Source organism: Myotis daubentonii, chromosome 1, assembly GCF_963259705.1.
Source record: "Myotis daubentonii chromosome 1, mMyoDau2.1, whole genome shotgun sequence".
Taxonomy (NCBI): Eukaryota; Metazoa; Chordata; class Mammalia; order Chiroptera; family Vespertilionidae; genus Myotis; species Myotis daubentonii.
In genome coordinates, this window is record NC_081840.1 from 52353780 (window position 1) to 52369574 (window position 15795).

Here is a 15795-nt window from a genome sequence, read left to right on the forward strand (position 1 = left end):
TATAAATTCAAAGTAAACATCATTACATAAAAGGGTACAGTCTTTTTTTTTTTTTTTTTTTAGTTTTATTCATTTCAAATAGTTTGCCCATGGCTAGGCTAGAGGGTGAACAAGACAAGGTCTCAGCCCTAGAGAGGATTTCAGTCAAATCAAGGAGGCAGCCATGCAACATCTGACAACATGCGCATGAAGTCAGTGACTCTGACCTGTCCATCATCCCCAGACAAAATGCTGTGGGGACACGGAGAGAAAGACAAGGAAGATGTATTTGGAGGAGGCGGTATTGAAGCTGGCATTGAGAAATGTGAATGTGCTATTTATAAGAGAAGGTGGCATGGGGAGGTGGGGCTTTGGTTCTGCCCATCCACTGGCGTCTACTACAGGGGTTGGCAACACCTAGGGGAGCCGGGGCCAGGGGCAGGCTGCTTCCAGATGAAATATTCTACAAGCCTCAGTGTTCTGCAAAATGCTGCTCTGAATATAGGATTGCCAGATGAAATGTGGGGCACTCCATTAAATCTGAATTTCAAAGAATCAACAAATATATATGGGGCATTAGGCTAAAATCCGTATTTGTTGTTTATCTGAAATTCCAGTTTAACTGGGTGTCCTGTATTTTTATTAGCTAAACCGAGCAGCCCCCTCTGAATGGAACCGGTGCAAGGTGGACAGGGTGGCCCTCTGCTCTAAAGGGAACGTGGGAGGAAGAATCCGGGGCTGGCGGAGGATTCAGAGCAGCGTTCTCAGTCCAGGATGCACATTAGCATCTCCCGTGGGAGCTGTTAAAAACCATAAGTGCTTGAGTCCATCCTCTGGTTTAATTGGTTTCAGCATGGCCTAGGTATTAGCATTTTTTTTAAAGCTCCCTGGGTGGTTCTCATGTCAGACAGGGTTGAGAACCACTGCTTTACAGACCACCAAGCCCAGACCTCTGAGGCAGAGGGTCAGACAGAGCTGGGTTAAGATCAGCCTCTATCACTTCCTGGCTGTGTAACTTAAACTATCCCTATGTCACCAACTGTAAACCGGGGATAATAATTATTCCTACATTATAAGGTCATTGAAGAGATTGCTTAAGACTTCCAGTTAAATACTGCAGATTGAGTGCATGCATTTAAATCCACCCTGTTCTGAAGCCCTCCTAGCAGGAGAATAAAAATTATACCAACCCATGCACCCTCCCACCTACTTGAGTAGAGAAAGCTGATATGTAACTGTCTACAGGCGACGAGAAAGCAATAAAGAATGAGCCAGTTTACAACACTGAACCCCACAATGGTTCAGAAATGGAGGCAGTGGAATTCTCTGAAAGATGGGCTAAAAACTGCAGGGTTTGCTGATGGTGTGCAAAGGGAGTGGACAGGCCCCAGACCCCTCCTCCAACCCCTGCATCTGGTGGTGGCTCCTCTAGAAAGAGACATCAGAGACTCGAGGACACTCAAGGATGCACAGTGAAGGTGGGGGTGAGGCAACTCATTAACAATAAGGGGATGGAGTGAAAGACTGCCAGCTGAGTGGGGAGAGTTCCGGGACGCTACCCTGAGTGCCTGACTCTAGGGCACACCCCCAAGGCAGGAGACTTTCTGAAGAGCCTGGCCAGCATGAGGGAAAGATGGGCAGTTGCTGACATTTGGGGGTGTCCCAGAGAAAGGCTGTGTGCCCCCATCACTCTAGGCTCACACATCCTCCCAACAATTTTTTAGTAACTCACTAGACAGCAAGGCTAGAAAAGATCAGAAGAAAGCCTCTAACATGATCAAGAGACCAAAAGCAAATAGGAAAGGAAAAAAAGCACTTGAAAGAAACAGATAATTCAAGGAGTAGAATAAAACAAAAAAAGAAAACTATAATAAATAGAAATATCAACATAAAAATAATCATCCAGAAGATCCAATATCTGACTAATAGAAGTTTCTGCATGAGAATACAAAAATACAGAAATGAGTAAATTATCAAATAACTAATACCAGAAAATTTCCCAGGAATCAAGAAACACTTTTCTAGGTTGAACAAATCCAACCAGCAGCAACCCACTCCACACCTCCACACAAATAAAAGGGCAAATACCAAAGTACATCATCATGAAACTTCAATATCCTAGGAATAATAATAATAATAATAATAGAAAGACCTGAAGGCTGACAGAGAGAGAGAGAGAGAGAGAGAGAGAGAGAGAGAGAGAGAGATCATACACAAAGGATTTTGGATCAGAATGTCATTAAATTTCTCAGCAGCTAAAAGACAAAGTCATTAATGCCTTCAAATCCTAAGAGAAAATGATTTCCTATTTAGAATTCTATACCCAGCCAAACTATGAATCAAGAGTATGGGTAGGGGAAAACCAAGATGGCGGCATAGGTTAACGCCGGAGATTGCTGCCTCGAACAACCACTTCAGAGATATAACTAAAGGACAGAACGGACATCATCCAGAACCACAGGAAGGCTGGCTGAGTGGAAATTCTACAACTAGGAGGAAAGAGAATATCATACCCAGACTCAGAGGAGGCGCAGTGCTGAAGTGAAATACTCAGGTGCGGAGTGCGCGCGCGGAGCGGGCTGGCGGCGGAGGGCGCGGTTGTTGTTTTCAATCGGGAGGGAGTTTCAGACTCTGAGCTCCAGTTCCGGGCGAGTCTCTGGGGACCCAGACTCAAACAGGAGAAGCGGGACTGTCTGGCTTCGGTCGGAACTCGAAGGCAGCTTTCTCTCCAAGGTTTGCAGCCATTGATGGGACTCTGAGAGGCAGAGCCCCTGGGGAAGGAACTGAGAGCAGCCATAACTGCTTGCTCCGCCTGCCCTGTAGATCCCCGGGGACCCACCCCGCCCAAGCCCTGAGCAGAACCATTTGCCGGATAGCCTCAGGCAAAGGCTAGATTAGCACCGCCCTAGAGATCCAGCACAGAAGCTCTCCCACTGCAGACACAGCTGATTCTCACAGCCAGTTAGCCTGGAGGTCAAATCACCCCTGGTATTGCCGACAATCAAGGCTTAACTACAACAAGACTGCCCACAAAGACCAGTAGGGGGTGCACCAAGAAAAGATAAAAAAATGCGGAGACAAAGAAACAGGACGCAAATGTCAGAAATGGAAGCTATAGAGCTCAAAACCACACTTTTAAGGTCTCTCAAGAACTGTCTAGAAGCTGCTGATAAACTTAGTAAGGCCCTCGAAAAGACTGGTCAGACCGCCGATAAATGTAGTGAGATCCTCAAGAAATCTAATGAGACCCTCGATGTTGTGATAAAGAACCAACTAGAAATTAAGCATACACTGACTGAAATAAAGAATATTATACAGACACCCAACAGCAGACCAGAGGAGCACAAGAATCAAGTCAAAGATTTGAAATATGAAGAAGCAAAAAACACCCAACTGGAAAAGCAAAATGAAAAAAGAATCCGAAAATATGAAGATAGTGTAAGGAGCCTCTGGGACAGCTTCAAACGTACCAACATCAGAATTATAGGGGTGCCAGAAGAAGAGAGAGAGCAAGATATTGAAAACCTATTTGAAGAAATAATGACAGAAAACTTCCTCCACCTGGTGAAAGAAATAGACTTACAGGTCCAGGAAGCGCAGAGAACCCCAAACAAAAGGAATCCAAAGAGGACCACACCAAGCCACATCATAATTAAAATGCCAAGAGCAAAAGACAAAGAGAGAATCTTAAAAGCAGCAAGAGAAAGAAACCCAGTTACCTACAAGGGAATACCCATACAACTGTCAGCTGATTTCTCAACAGAAACTTTGCAGGCCAGGAGGGAGTGGCAAGAAATATTCAAAGTGATGAATACCAAGAACCTACAACCAAGATTACTTTATCCAGCAAAGCTATCATTCAGAACTGAAGGTCAGATAAAGAGCTTCACAGATAAGGAAAAGCTAAAGGAGGTCATCACCACCAACCCATATTATATGAAATGCTGAAAGGTATCCTTTAAGAAGAGGAAGAAGAAGAAAAAGGTAAAGATACAAATTATGAACAACAAACATGCATCTATCAACAAGTGAATCTAAGAATCAAGTGAACAAATAATCTGGTGATCATAATAGAATCAGGGACATAGAAAGGGAATGGACTGACTATTCTTGGGGGGGAAAGGGGTGTGGGAAATGCAGGAAGAGACTGGACAAAAATCGTGCACCTATGGATGAGGACAGTGGGTGGGGAGTGAGGGCGGAGGGTGGGGCGGGAACTGGGAGGAGGGGAGTTATGGGGGGAAAAAAGAGGAACAAATGTAATAATCTGAACAATGAAGATTTAATTATTTAAAAAAAAGAGTAGGGGTAAAAATAAAACCATCAGACATGCAAAGGCTCCAAAATTTATTTCCTATGCTGCCTCTTTGCCACTTCCATAATTGATGGAAGATGTGTGCAATCGAAACGAGAGAAAATCAAGAAAGACAAAGATGCAGGATCCAGCAAACATATAATGTATAAGAGTGAGGTGAAGGGAATTCCAGGATGAGAGTGCAGGGATGTCTCAGGGAAGACAGGGTGTGGCAGACCAAGAGACCAGTCAGCAGTGGAGCAGGACAGGGGCTCTAGCAAGGAAGACTCCAGGTAAAGGAGAACTGATGTGTATTTGATTTGTTTAGCAATATGGAGAGGAGCTTTAGGTTTCTGTCAGAAAACCTGAGACTCCCTTTTCTGGGCACATATGTGATTATGAATCCCAAAGCAAGCTGAATTCATATAGAGAAGGGCATGTAATCTTACAATACTTTGAAAACACTGTCAATAGGAAATATTGTTTATAGTAGTTATAATGTAGACACTGAATATTTAATAAAAAATTGGGAGCATGAGAGGGGCAGAAATGGGAGAGGTGGGTGGGAGACAAGGCTAAAGCATACTCTTCAACCAGTAGACAGTGTTCAGTTTGAAAAACCGAACAAATTCATCATAAGCATGTTATTCAGAAATCTAGAGATAAATAACTGAGAAACAACTAGACTAATTGCTTTAGAGATAGAATGGGATTGGGGAGGAAATAGCTGTTTTTCATTATAAACCTTCTAGTTCTATGTGACTTTTTATGTTATATACATGCATCTATTAAATGTAGCTCCTGATACAGCACTTGGTATTGAAGTCAAAGAACTCAATGGATGTTGACTACAATAATCACGTCCTAGGTCTAAAACTGGACAAATGGAGATATTGTGACTTGCCTAAAGCTTTCTCCTTCCAAAATCACTAGAAGAAAACTAGAATTTTCTAATCAAAGCATTTTAAAGGGACATCCTCTGTGCCCAACCCTCTGGTGAGCTAGCTAGTCCCAGTCCACGAGTCTGCAGTCTGGTCAGGGTTGGGAGGAACCAATCTGTACCTGATTATTTCACAAAGGACACTAGGTGAGCGCCATGTAACAAGCTCCCACTAGGTATTAAGCCAACCACTAACCAAGACGGCCCCCCCAGAGGGGTCATAGTCATTGGGGGCCGTCCATCACAGATGCTAACTTTTTATGCATGAGAGTGTAGGCTCTCTGGAGGTAATACATGCAATTCATCACATCTCTCTTTTTTATTTTCAACTTTTAGGGGAAAGCTTGTATTCATATTATAAAATGTACATGAGCAAGCAACAGCACCATCAGAGGAGCTTTGCCCCCAACTCCACAGCTAGTTTTACTTCAGTCAAGTTTTCCAAAAGTTTGGCTCTCTTGATGAGAGCAGCACACTGCCCTTCTGGTTCCTCACTGACTAACCAAGGGGCAAATGACTCCAAACAATCGAATAAATTTGGTAAGAAGACTTAGGGAGTCCGTCTTCCCCTTTTATTACTACTGGTGTCCTTCCCTGGGGCTGGTCATGCTGAACAAGCTCAGGGAACAGCAGTGCTGGGGGCTGTAAAAGAGTCTTTGCTGAAAATAAAACAATAAAAAAATCAAGCTCAGCTGGATTCTGATTTAATAGTATCTGGCAAGCCAACTATATTATTTTTGAACACACAGACATAAATTTGATATGAATAATAAAACTGAAGTATAACATGGACAAAGGAAATATAAAATTCACCTAATCTTCAAAAGAAATTCTATACTTGAATAATTAACTATGCTCTATTTATAAAACGAGAATAATTGAAAACAGGATTTTCGGTTGATTCATATAGCCTCTGAAATATTTATTATTGCAAGTCGAAAAGATCTGTCTGGGGTTTGTCACTGAAAATGTCTAAACTCGGTGTCCAGATGTTTATTTAAGTTGCTCCCACAGAGTTCTAATGTCAATAACAGGGGTTATCAGAGAGCATCTCTGTGTATCTTCCTTGACTAATATTCTCATTTCTTCTGCATCTTTGATGTTTTCTTTCATTAAAATTCCTGGCCCATATCCACAAAAATCTGCTGGGCTTGCATTAAAAATTAGTCTGCAGACATATGATGATGCCCTACCTCTCCACAAAGATAATATTTATCAGCAGCTATCACTTAGGCATTGCAATCAGCAGCATAGAATCAATTTCAGAGAATAAAAAAAAAAAGAACACAGAATCCAGATTTTAGAATGCCTAACTTGCAGATTCTAACTTCCTGCCTGTTCTTTTTTCTGTTAGATAAGGCCAAATTAGAACAAGTAATGGAATTTCTCACTATGAGCCTGGTTCACTCCTTTCTCTCTCTCACTCTCATTTACCCTCCCTTTCCCCCTCCCCCCCACCCCTGAAAATCTAAAGTAAGGTGACTTTAAAATAAAGGAAACCAGGCTCTCTGTCAAAACTCACTTCCTACAGTTTCTGCAGAACAAGACAACAGGGAGAACATTTTAAAGACGTCCGATGCCCTCTCCCCTGTGAAGGTGCCAAAAGACAAAAGGAGTAGATGTCTGAGCCAGCCAGAGGAGGACGTGATCGAGAATCAGCTGTACAAACGAAACCTGTACTAAAAGTTCCTTCTTTCCAAAACTAACCGAGTGTTGCCCTAACTATTAAAGCACCTAGCACCCAAAGGAAGGAGGCATAAGTAAATGAAGTTTGTGTGAACATTCCCTCAAGTCTTGAGCGTCTGAAGGCCGGTTCAGTCCTCTGGGCTGGGATCTGATGGGCAGTTAAGACCAGCACCAGCTGAATATTACTTATCCTCTGCTGTTCACTGTATTAATTTAAAAGAATTAAATCTGATTTGAACTCAAATACAATATGAAGGGGAAAATTGGCACTAATGTGCAAAACCACTAATGATGCTAAACAGTGCCCTGTGGAAGGAAGGCACTCCTGGGAGTGGGGAACAGATTAATTAGAAGATGTTATCTGCAGAAAAAATCTCCATCTCACTGTTCATTTGATTAAATCATAAGATTCATAAACTGACGTAATACAGCCCAAGAGGTAACTTCCTCGCACAAAGTAGGCGCTCAATAAATGTTTATTGGCTTTTCAATGAACATCTAGTCTAACATTTCTATATTAATAGGTAGTACATAAAATTGGATCTCGAGGCGAATACATCTGGGAAATGCTGAGTTAAATAAAGTTAAACGGGCTTTTTACTCTAGGGCCCATCAAAATCTTTAATATACTAAAGTGATTTTGAATTCCCATGGGACAGAGAGTGAAGGGGGGCAGAGATTATGCCACATTTCCTCAACTTATTTTACCTCCAAATTCCATTTTTCTCAGCATTTCTGTTTTAAGACACACATTTTGGGAGATGCTGACCAGGTCAAATGCCATTTTAGAAAATGGACTTTCTAAATCCCCAGAAGTTAAGTGACTTGGCCAAGCACTCAATGTGTTAATAGCAAAGCAGAAACTCTCTACTCTTCCACTCTCCCCACCTTCCCCATCCCTTCTTCAGGGCACCTTTATTGCTCTCTTGCTGATATATTTATTTTTGCTCCAAGTGGAGCCCAAAGGGAATGCCCTTTTAAACCCAATACTTGAGATAATGTAGCATTACCTGCTGATGCTCTGTAATAATTTTAGCAAGATGTGGTCTCCTTTGAGTGGAAGAGAATGAAGGGAGTCGTTAAACTTGGGGGTGGGTGATTAGAATTCAGGTTTACTCCCACAGTATCCTTCCATCACACTTCCCACGTTTGTCATTATTAGTATTCTCCACTAGACTGTCAGCCCTACAGTCTCTCAGTGCCTGTTATATAATAGGTGTTAGTAAACATCAGATGAATGAATGAATGACCCATGGAACGAGCCAACTAGCTGTTTATTGTCTTAAAGAACTTCATAGCTCTTTGAAGGAAAGAATGCCTGAACACCCCTCTACTCACCAGAACCAGAAGACTGAAAGAGGAAACCGTGTCTGTTTCCAAGGGAGATCCAGCCTGGGACAGAGGAGCTGACAGAAGCCAGACAGAGTGATCGCCAAGTGGCTTCACGGGACGGCACTCACCTTGGTGATTTCACAAGAAGAGTCAACAAAGCCAGTTAGATCAAAATTAACAAGCTGGTTTTGGTTCTTGTGTCGTCCATACTTTCAAAATACGGACTTTAGTTGGGGGAGGGGCATATAACAGGGATACGTATCTCATGTATCGAAAGTCAACAGTAACTGTCATCTGTGGCAAATTACCTTGTTGGGAAACTAACTTTCCCTGAAAATCAGGACATGGGCACTGGCTACACTCAAACAACATTTTTAAGTGTACAATTCAGATCCGGCCCCCTAGTGGTGAAACCCATCGTATTGTTCTCAAAGTGCTCTCTAGGTGGAGAGGGATACGTATGGGAATTTCTGGATGGCCATTGTTTCTCTCTAGTCTCTGGTTGTATCAATATGAATTTTATCTCAGACTTTTTTTTAATGGAGGAGAAAACGCCCTTTAACATTAATTATGTGTGCAATGCTTCTGTATGCAAATTCTTCTGGAAAGACATGCACGGGCCCACGCCCTTCTGCTTGGGCGTTGAATGTGCAGAGCCAACATTCCTGAAAAATAGATGTGGTGAAGAGCATTTAAGAAATCTGTACATCATCTATGCTATTCTCAACTAAGTGACCCTTTTTATGGGTAAGAGCATTTTTTTTTTCTAAGAATCAGTGTAATATGAAGGGAGCAGTAACTGAGACACCCACCCCTGAACTCAACCCAGGTATGTTTCTGGGATCCAGAGAGGGGGCAGTTCCAAGGCAAGGAATGTGGCAAGACCTCCTGATGAAAAAACCCATCTGGGACTCGAGAAATCTGGATTCAATTCCTGGCTCCATCTCTAGCTCACCACATAATTAAGAGGGCAAATCGGCTAATCTCGCTGTCCTTCACTTTGTCCTCTTTAAAACGATAGTGTCTGGCCTCTCCCCACGTCTCAGGAATGCCATGTCAGCAGATGCTGGGATGTGAGGCCTGCGGAGCCAATTAGCTGTAGGCAGCAGGGACCTGTGCCCAGCCCCGGCTGCCCCTCCTGCCCCAGCCTGTCTTGCAAATTAATGTCTTTGGTCACACAGAGTCAGCAAGAGAGTGTGTGACTGAATTTCAGACAACTCAAAGCTCTTCCCTTCAAATAACAAGGCAAAGTAACATTTCTTTTGGCAAGCACACATTTTGTTTCATGCATAAAAATACTATCAGTGTCATGAAAAGACCTGATTTGGCACATGCAGATAGGGGGCCTATTACAGTCCAAGGGCCTTTTGCCTGAGAGGAAATCTCGGTTCTGATCCTGTTTTTGGCACTGTGTGACCTTGGGTACACCCTGCATGGAAATAGCTACTGTTTACTGAGTGCCTACACACAAGTATGGACTCATGTACAGGCCTGCCTGGCTTATATACAGTAAGCTCTCAATAAATGTTAGCTACTGGTATTATCATCTAGTTTTGTCTCTTGGCAAACTTATGAGATGGGTCTTATTATTATTCCTATTCTGTAGGTGGGGAAACGGAGGACAGAGAAGTGACTACTGTGATGCATTGTCCAGATCCCCTTTAGAAATGAAGAACATACTCCCCAGGCTGCTGGGAGGGCTGCCAGACAAGGCCCTCAGCTGTCAGGCCTCTGCAGATTGGCCCCACTGGAGAGCACTGCCTCACCCCAGGTCATGCTTCCCTTCAGGGACAGTCCACATCCCATGACTGATCGCACATGGTGAAATGCCTGGCCTCCTGTATTCGTTTCTAGGGCTGCCATAACAAATCACCACAAATTCACAAAAAGCTTAAAACAACAGAAATGCATTCTCTCACCGTTCTGGAGGCGGGAAGCCTGACATCAGCAGGTTGGTTCCTGAGAGAGATTCGTTCCAGACTCCTCCCCTAGTTTCTGGTGCTGCAGGCCATCCTTGGCACTCCTTGGCTTGCGGATGCATCACTCCAGTCTCCACCTCTGTCTTCGCATGGCTTTCTCCCTGTGTGTCTAGGGTCACATCTCCCTCTCTCTTAGAAGGACACCGGTCATTGGCTCACCCTAAATGCAGGATGATCTCATCTCAAGATCTTTAACTTAATTACATTTGCAAATAAGGTCCCATTCACAGGTACTAAGCTCCCGAGCTTCCTGTGAGGCCACCTGAGGTCTGTAGTGAGGCCTCAGCCCCTCTCCGTGTCTTCCATGCCTGATCCTGCCTCCTTCCCTTCCCTTCCCTTCCCTTCCCTTCCCTTCCCTTCCCTTCCCTTCCCTTCCCTTCCCTTCCCTTCCCTTCCCTTCCACAGGTATTTCTTTGAGGAGTCCTCCCTAATAGAAGGCCTGCACACTACTCTCCAACTCAGTGTCTGCAAAAACAGTATGCATTTCAGAGTCTTCCTAAACCTCAATGTTTGGCTCACATATTTGTTTAAATGCTTTTGAATTCAAATCCAATTCTGCATTACTCTCTGAGTGCCTCTGGCCAGATATTAACCCGGAGTCCTGAGTTTTCTTGCCTCCTTGCCTTTGCTGATGCTGTGTCTAATCATCGCCCAATCCTGCCAGTCCACATCCCCCTCAAGGTTCAAAGCCTAGTTCAAATGCCCTCCTTCGTGGAGTCGTCCTTGCCTTTATGCCTGGGAATGAGGTCCTGGGTCTCAATCACCTGACTCTGTCTACTTTACATAAGAGTGAGTTATGCTTGTGGCAGCTCTATCGGGTCTGTGAGGGCAGGATTCGAATCCAGTGTGAGACGGCTACATGTCAGGCCTGCGCATGCCACTCTCTTATACTTTGCATGGTTCTGACCCAGTCCTTTCTCTTCCTGCTCTGTTCTCCCTGAGCATCTAACCTAGGGGCTTCAACCACCTCCTCCCAAGGGTCAGGCTTGCCTTTCCAGCGGCAAGATCTCCTATAGGGACCCCACAGGTCCAAGTCCAAACCTAATGCATATGTTGTCACACCTGAAACCTGATCTCCTGTAACCCAATCCTTCCCACCCTGGTGCCCCAACTTAGGAATCACAATGTGACAGAACAGGCCCCATTCCTAAAGGAGGGTCTAGTTCTCGCTCTGAATGCTGCTGCTTCTGTGACAGGGAAATGAGGTCCCTCCCGGGGACTGAAGGGCAAAGCCATGCCCATGGAAAGGCTGCAGTGGGCAACCTGACCCTTCCGCTCCCGTCTACCAGACAGTGATTCTGAGGGTGCGGGGTGGGCAGGTGTTGAATGGAACCCTCCTCAGGGAGCCAGGCGGGAAGCAGGAAGAATCGCAGCTGGCAGTTGTTATAAAACTTAGAACCATCTCATCCCCACAAGCCTGAGGTGGGGATACTACTCTTGTTGTTCCCACTTTTCAGATGAGGAGGCTTAGAGCGTGGGGTAACTTGCCCAACGTTACCTTGGAGTACGTGGTGGTCTGAGCTGCTGGTCAGGCTGGGGCCTGAGTGCTGGCAGCCCTGTGGGGCAAGGCAGTGGCCACAGAAGCTAGCCCTGGAGGGAGCCAGCTAGAGAAGGGATGTAATTTGGGCTGTTTTCATGCTTTTGCCTTCTGTTTCCCCGTTGTCTCTTATCAAATTGAAGAAAATATCTGTGAAAGGTACAACCTGTCATGTGCAAAGCTTTGGTGACACCCTCTAGGGCAGGGTTCCTCAAACTACGGCCCGCGGGCCACATGCAAATACAAATATTGTATTTGTTCCCGTTTTGTTCTTTTACTTCAAAATAAGGTATGTGCAATGTGCACAGGAATTTGTTCATAGTTTTTTTTTAAACTATAGTCCGGCCCTCCAACGGCCTGAGGGACAGTGAACTGGCCCCCTGTTTAAAAAGTTTGAGGACCCTTGCTCTAGGGTTCTTCCCTGGCCATCCTTGCCAGTCCCCCGCAAAAGCCAGGCACTGGCTGTCTGTAATTCAAGCAAACGGGGCAAATAGGAAAGGCAGCATGGGGGATTGAAAAGGGCACCTGACCTAGGGCAGGTCTCACTAGTGTGTGACTTTGAACAAGAAAATGCTGGAATAATACCAATCTCAGGGGCACATAGGATAAGAGAGGCCACAGATGCGAAATCCCGTCCTACGTCACACATTGCTCTGGATTAGGGAGCCATCTCAACACGTGCTCGAGTAGACCATCTCTACACATTTACTTCTTTGTGTCATCATACTGCCAAAGGAGATATAGAATATTCGTATTAAAAATCTAAATAATCAATAGAAGCTATGCTTTTATTTTTATAACAGAATCACTAGAAGAGCTATTTAATTCAATGCACATATACGTGGTACTGATTAAGAGAACTGATGCATTTACTAGCAATATTTTCAGACAAAATTTATAAGCGCCAAGCTGAGTTTCCATCTTTTAAGGAGCATGCTTGAGGAAGGCCTTGATTTACAACTCTCATTCTTTTGCCTTAATAATGTGAAATTTTTCCATACGAAGCTTGGTCTGTCTTTCGCGTAATGTCCTAATTTCCCCTTGTCAAAACAGCTTTCTCAGGGAGTCTCTATTGTTCTCAGTTAATTTTAACACTAAATTAAAAGTTTCATATGGTGGTGATTTTAGAACATTTTCCTTCGCATGCCAAAAGGTGCCTCCTAAACTACTTCCAGTCATAATTGTTACCATCGTTACAATAAGGTTTTCATATAGACTCTCTTTTAGACCTCAAAGCGTTCTATAAAGACCACACTTTGAAATTTTGTTCTCTCAAAACATACCCCATACATTAGATAAGGGGTCAGTGACCTCATCTTACAGACTTAATAGTCATGAGAGTACATAACTTCCCACCGGATTCAAAGGAAATAGTGGCATTTAAATCCTAAATCTAATAATCTAATGCTATTTCAGTGGCTTACTCTCTTTTGCGCCTTTTTTTCATTCCAAGTTTTCTAAAATCATCTGGGAAGTAATAGATCATCTTTAATTGTTCAGGCTTTTATGCTGTGCTTTCAGAATCACTTCTGATTTGTGGTCTGGCTCTAGTTCAGTATTATCCAACACTAGGTTTATTTCATCGGCCCAATATCAAAGCTTCCTCACTTTAGCCAGAAATTAAAATAATAGCTTTAAGTTTCTCCTCCCTGTCAGGGAGCTAGTCAATAATGCAATTTGCCATATTTCTTAGATGATTCTGTATGCTCTCTATAAAAGCTGGATATATAATCCTTTTACTTATTTAAGCACAAGCATTCTCAACTTTCCCTCTACAGAGGCAAAGCCTTTTCTTCCCTAACAACTTTACTTTCTTTTAGTGTTCCAAACTCATGACGCCTGCAAAGAACAAACTGCCGGATTTCACCTGGTCCTCTGGACAAAGCCTTTGATACCTGATGTCACTTTTCCTTACATCTCTTCTCCAACAAGCTTTATGCAGCCAACTACCAAGTGAGACAGGAAGAGTGGAGATACCAGCAGTGCCCAAAATGGTCTAAGATGATTAAAAACAAATCATTTCAAATACAAAATGTTATCAGAAGAAATACAGTTCTTTTGTAGTGTAAGTCACAGAGACATGACAAATACCCTGTGAGTAATCTGAGCTCTTGCCTAGCATGAGCACTTTTTAAAGCCCAAATGCAACCTTGATGTGTGGTATTCATGTGCAAGGCCATGCAATCCAGTGCCCAAAATTCTTGGCTGACTCTGAGTAACCTTGAGCAAATCAACTCAACACCCAGTTGCAGGAAATAGAGATAATTCTACAAATTATTTTGCCTTCCACGTTGAATCACAGCTCCTGGATGCCCAGAGAATGTGATGTGGATTAGAGACAGGTCCTATGATTATGAAAAAGTGTTATCCTAGCCCAGCCTGTGTGGCTCAGTGGTTGAGTGTCAACCTATGAACCAGGAGGTCACAGTTAGATTCCTGGTCAGGGCACATGCCCTGGGTTGCAGGCTCAATCCCCAGTAAAGAGTGTGCAAGAGGCAGTCAATCAATGATTCCCTCATCGTTGATGTTTCTATCTCTCTTTGAATCAATAAAAAACGTATTTTTAAAAAGTTTTATCCTATAGATGACTATTATATAATGAGATTAATCCTCATAACATATTCCATGGTTCAGGTTAAGTCCCAAACTTTAGCACTTAACTTCCTTCTCTTAAACTAATCACTTCAAAATTGAAGGTAAGAGTTCATGACTGCAGATTCACTCCATTTTCCCATTTTAAACCTACATTTGACATTTTTTTAAAATTCTCACTTGTGAATACTTCTCAATTAAAACTACACAATATACACAATAAAACAATGGTCTGATTTTTCTATTTAACTTGTACACACTAAAAAGTCATCCTAGTTGAAAGAATAAGTGTAATTTAGTTTATAATTGGCAATGTTTCAAATCTCCAAAGTTTCAAAATATAGAATCTAAGGAATAAAAAGTTAATTAATGACAGAACATGGCAAGCTGATTCTAAAATTTATATGAGGCCAGCATTATCCTAATTCCAAAACCAGATAAAGACTCTACAAAGAAGGAGAATTATCCCTGGTGAACATAGATACTAAAATCCTCAACAAAACATTAGAAAATTGCATCTAGCAATATATTAAAAAGATCATACAACATTACCAAGTGGGATTTATTTCAGGGATGCAAGGCTGGTACAATATTCAAAAATCAATAAATGTGATACATCACATAAACAAATTGAAAGACAAAAATCACATGATCATATCAATAGATGCAGAAAAAGCACTCGACAAAATCCAACACCCATTTTTGATAAAACCTCTCAGCAAAGTGGGAATAGAGGGAGCATATCTCAACATGATAAAGGCCATATATGACAAACCTACAGCGAACATCATACTCATTGGGCAAAAACTAAAACCATTTCCCCTAAGAACAGGAACAAGATAGGGATACCCACTTTCACCACTCTTATTTAACATGGTACTGGAAGTCCTAGCCACAATGATCAGACAAGAAGAAGAAATAAAAGGCATCCAACTTGGAAAGGAGGAAATGAAATTCTCATTATTCATGGATAAGATGATGTTGTACATAGAAAACCCTAAAGACTCAACCAAAACACTACTAGATTTAATGAATGAATTTGGTAATGTAGTAGGATACAAAATCAACACCCCAAAATTGATGGCTTTTTTATACACCACTAATGAATTCTCAGGAAGAGAAATTAAACAAACAATCCCATTTACCATTGCAACAAAAAAAGTTAAGATACTTAGGAATAAACTTAACCAGCATTATCCTAATTCCAAAACCAGATAAAGACACTACAAAGAAGGAGAATTATCCCTGATGAACATATGTATCCCTGAGTACAAGTCTTTCCGGGGATAAAAGACTTGTACTCAGGAAACTACAGAGCATTGAAAAAGAGATAGAAGATATAAACAAATGGAAGAATATACCATGTTCATGGATTGGTAGAATCAACATCATTAAAATGTCCATACTACCCAAGGCAACCTACAGATTCAATGCAACCCCTATTAAAATACCAATA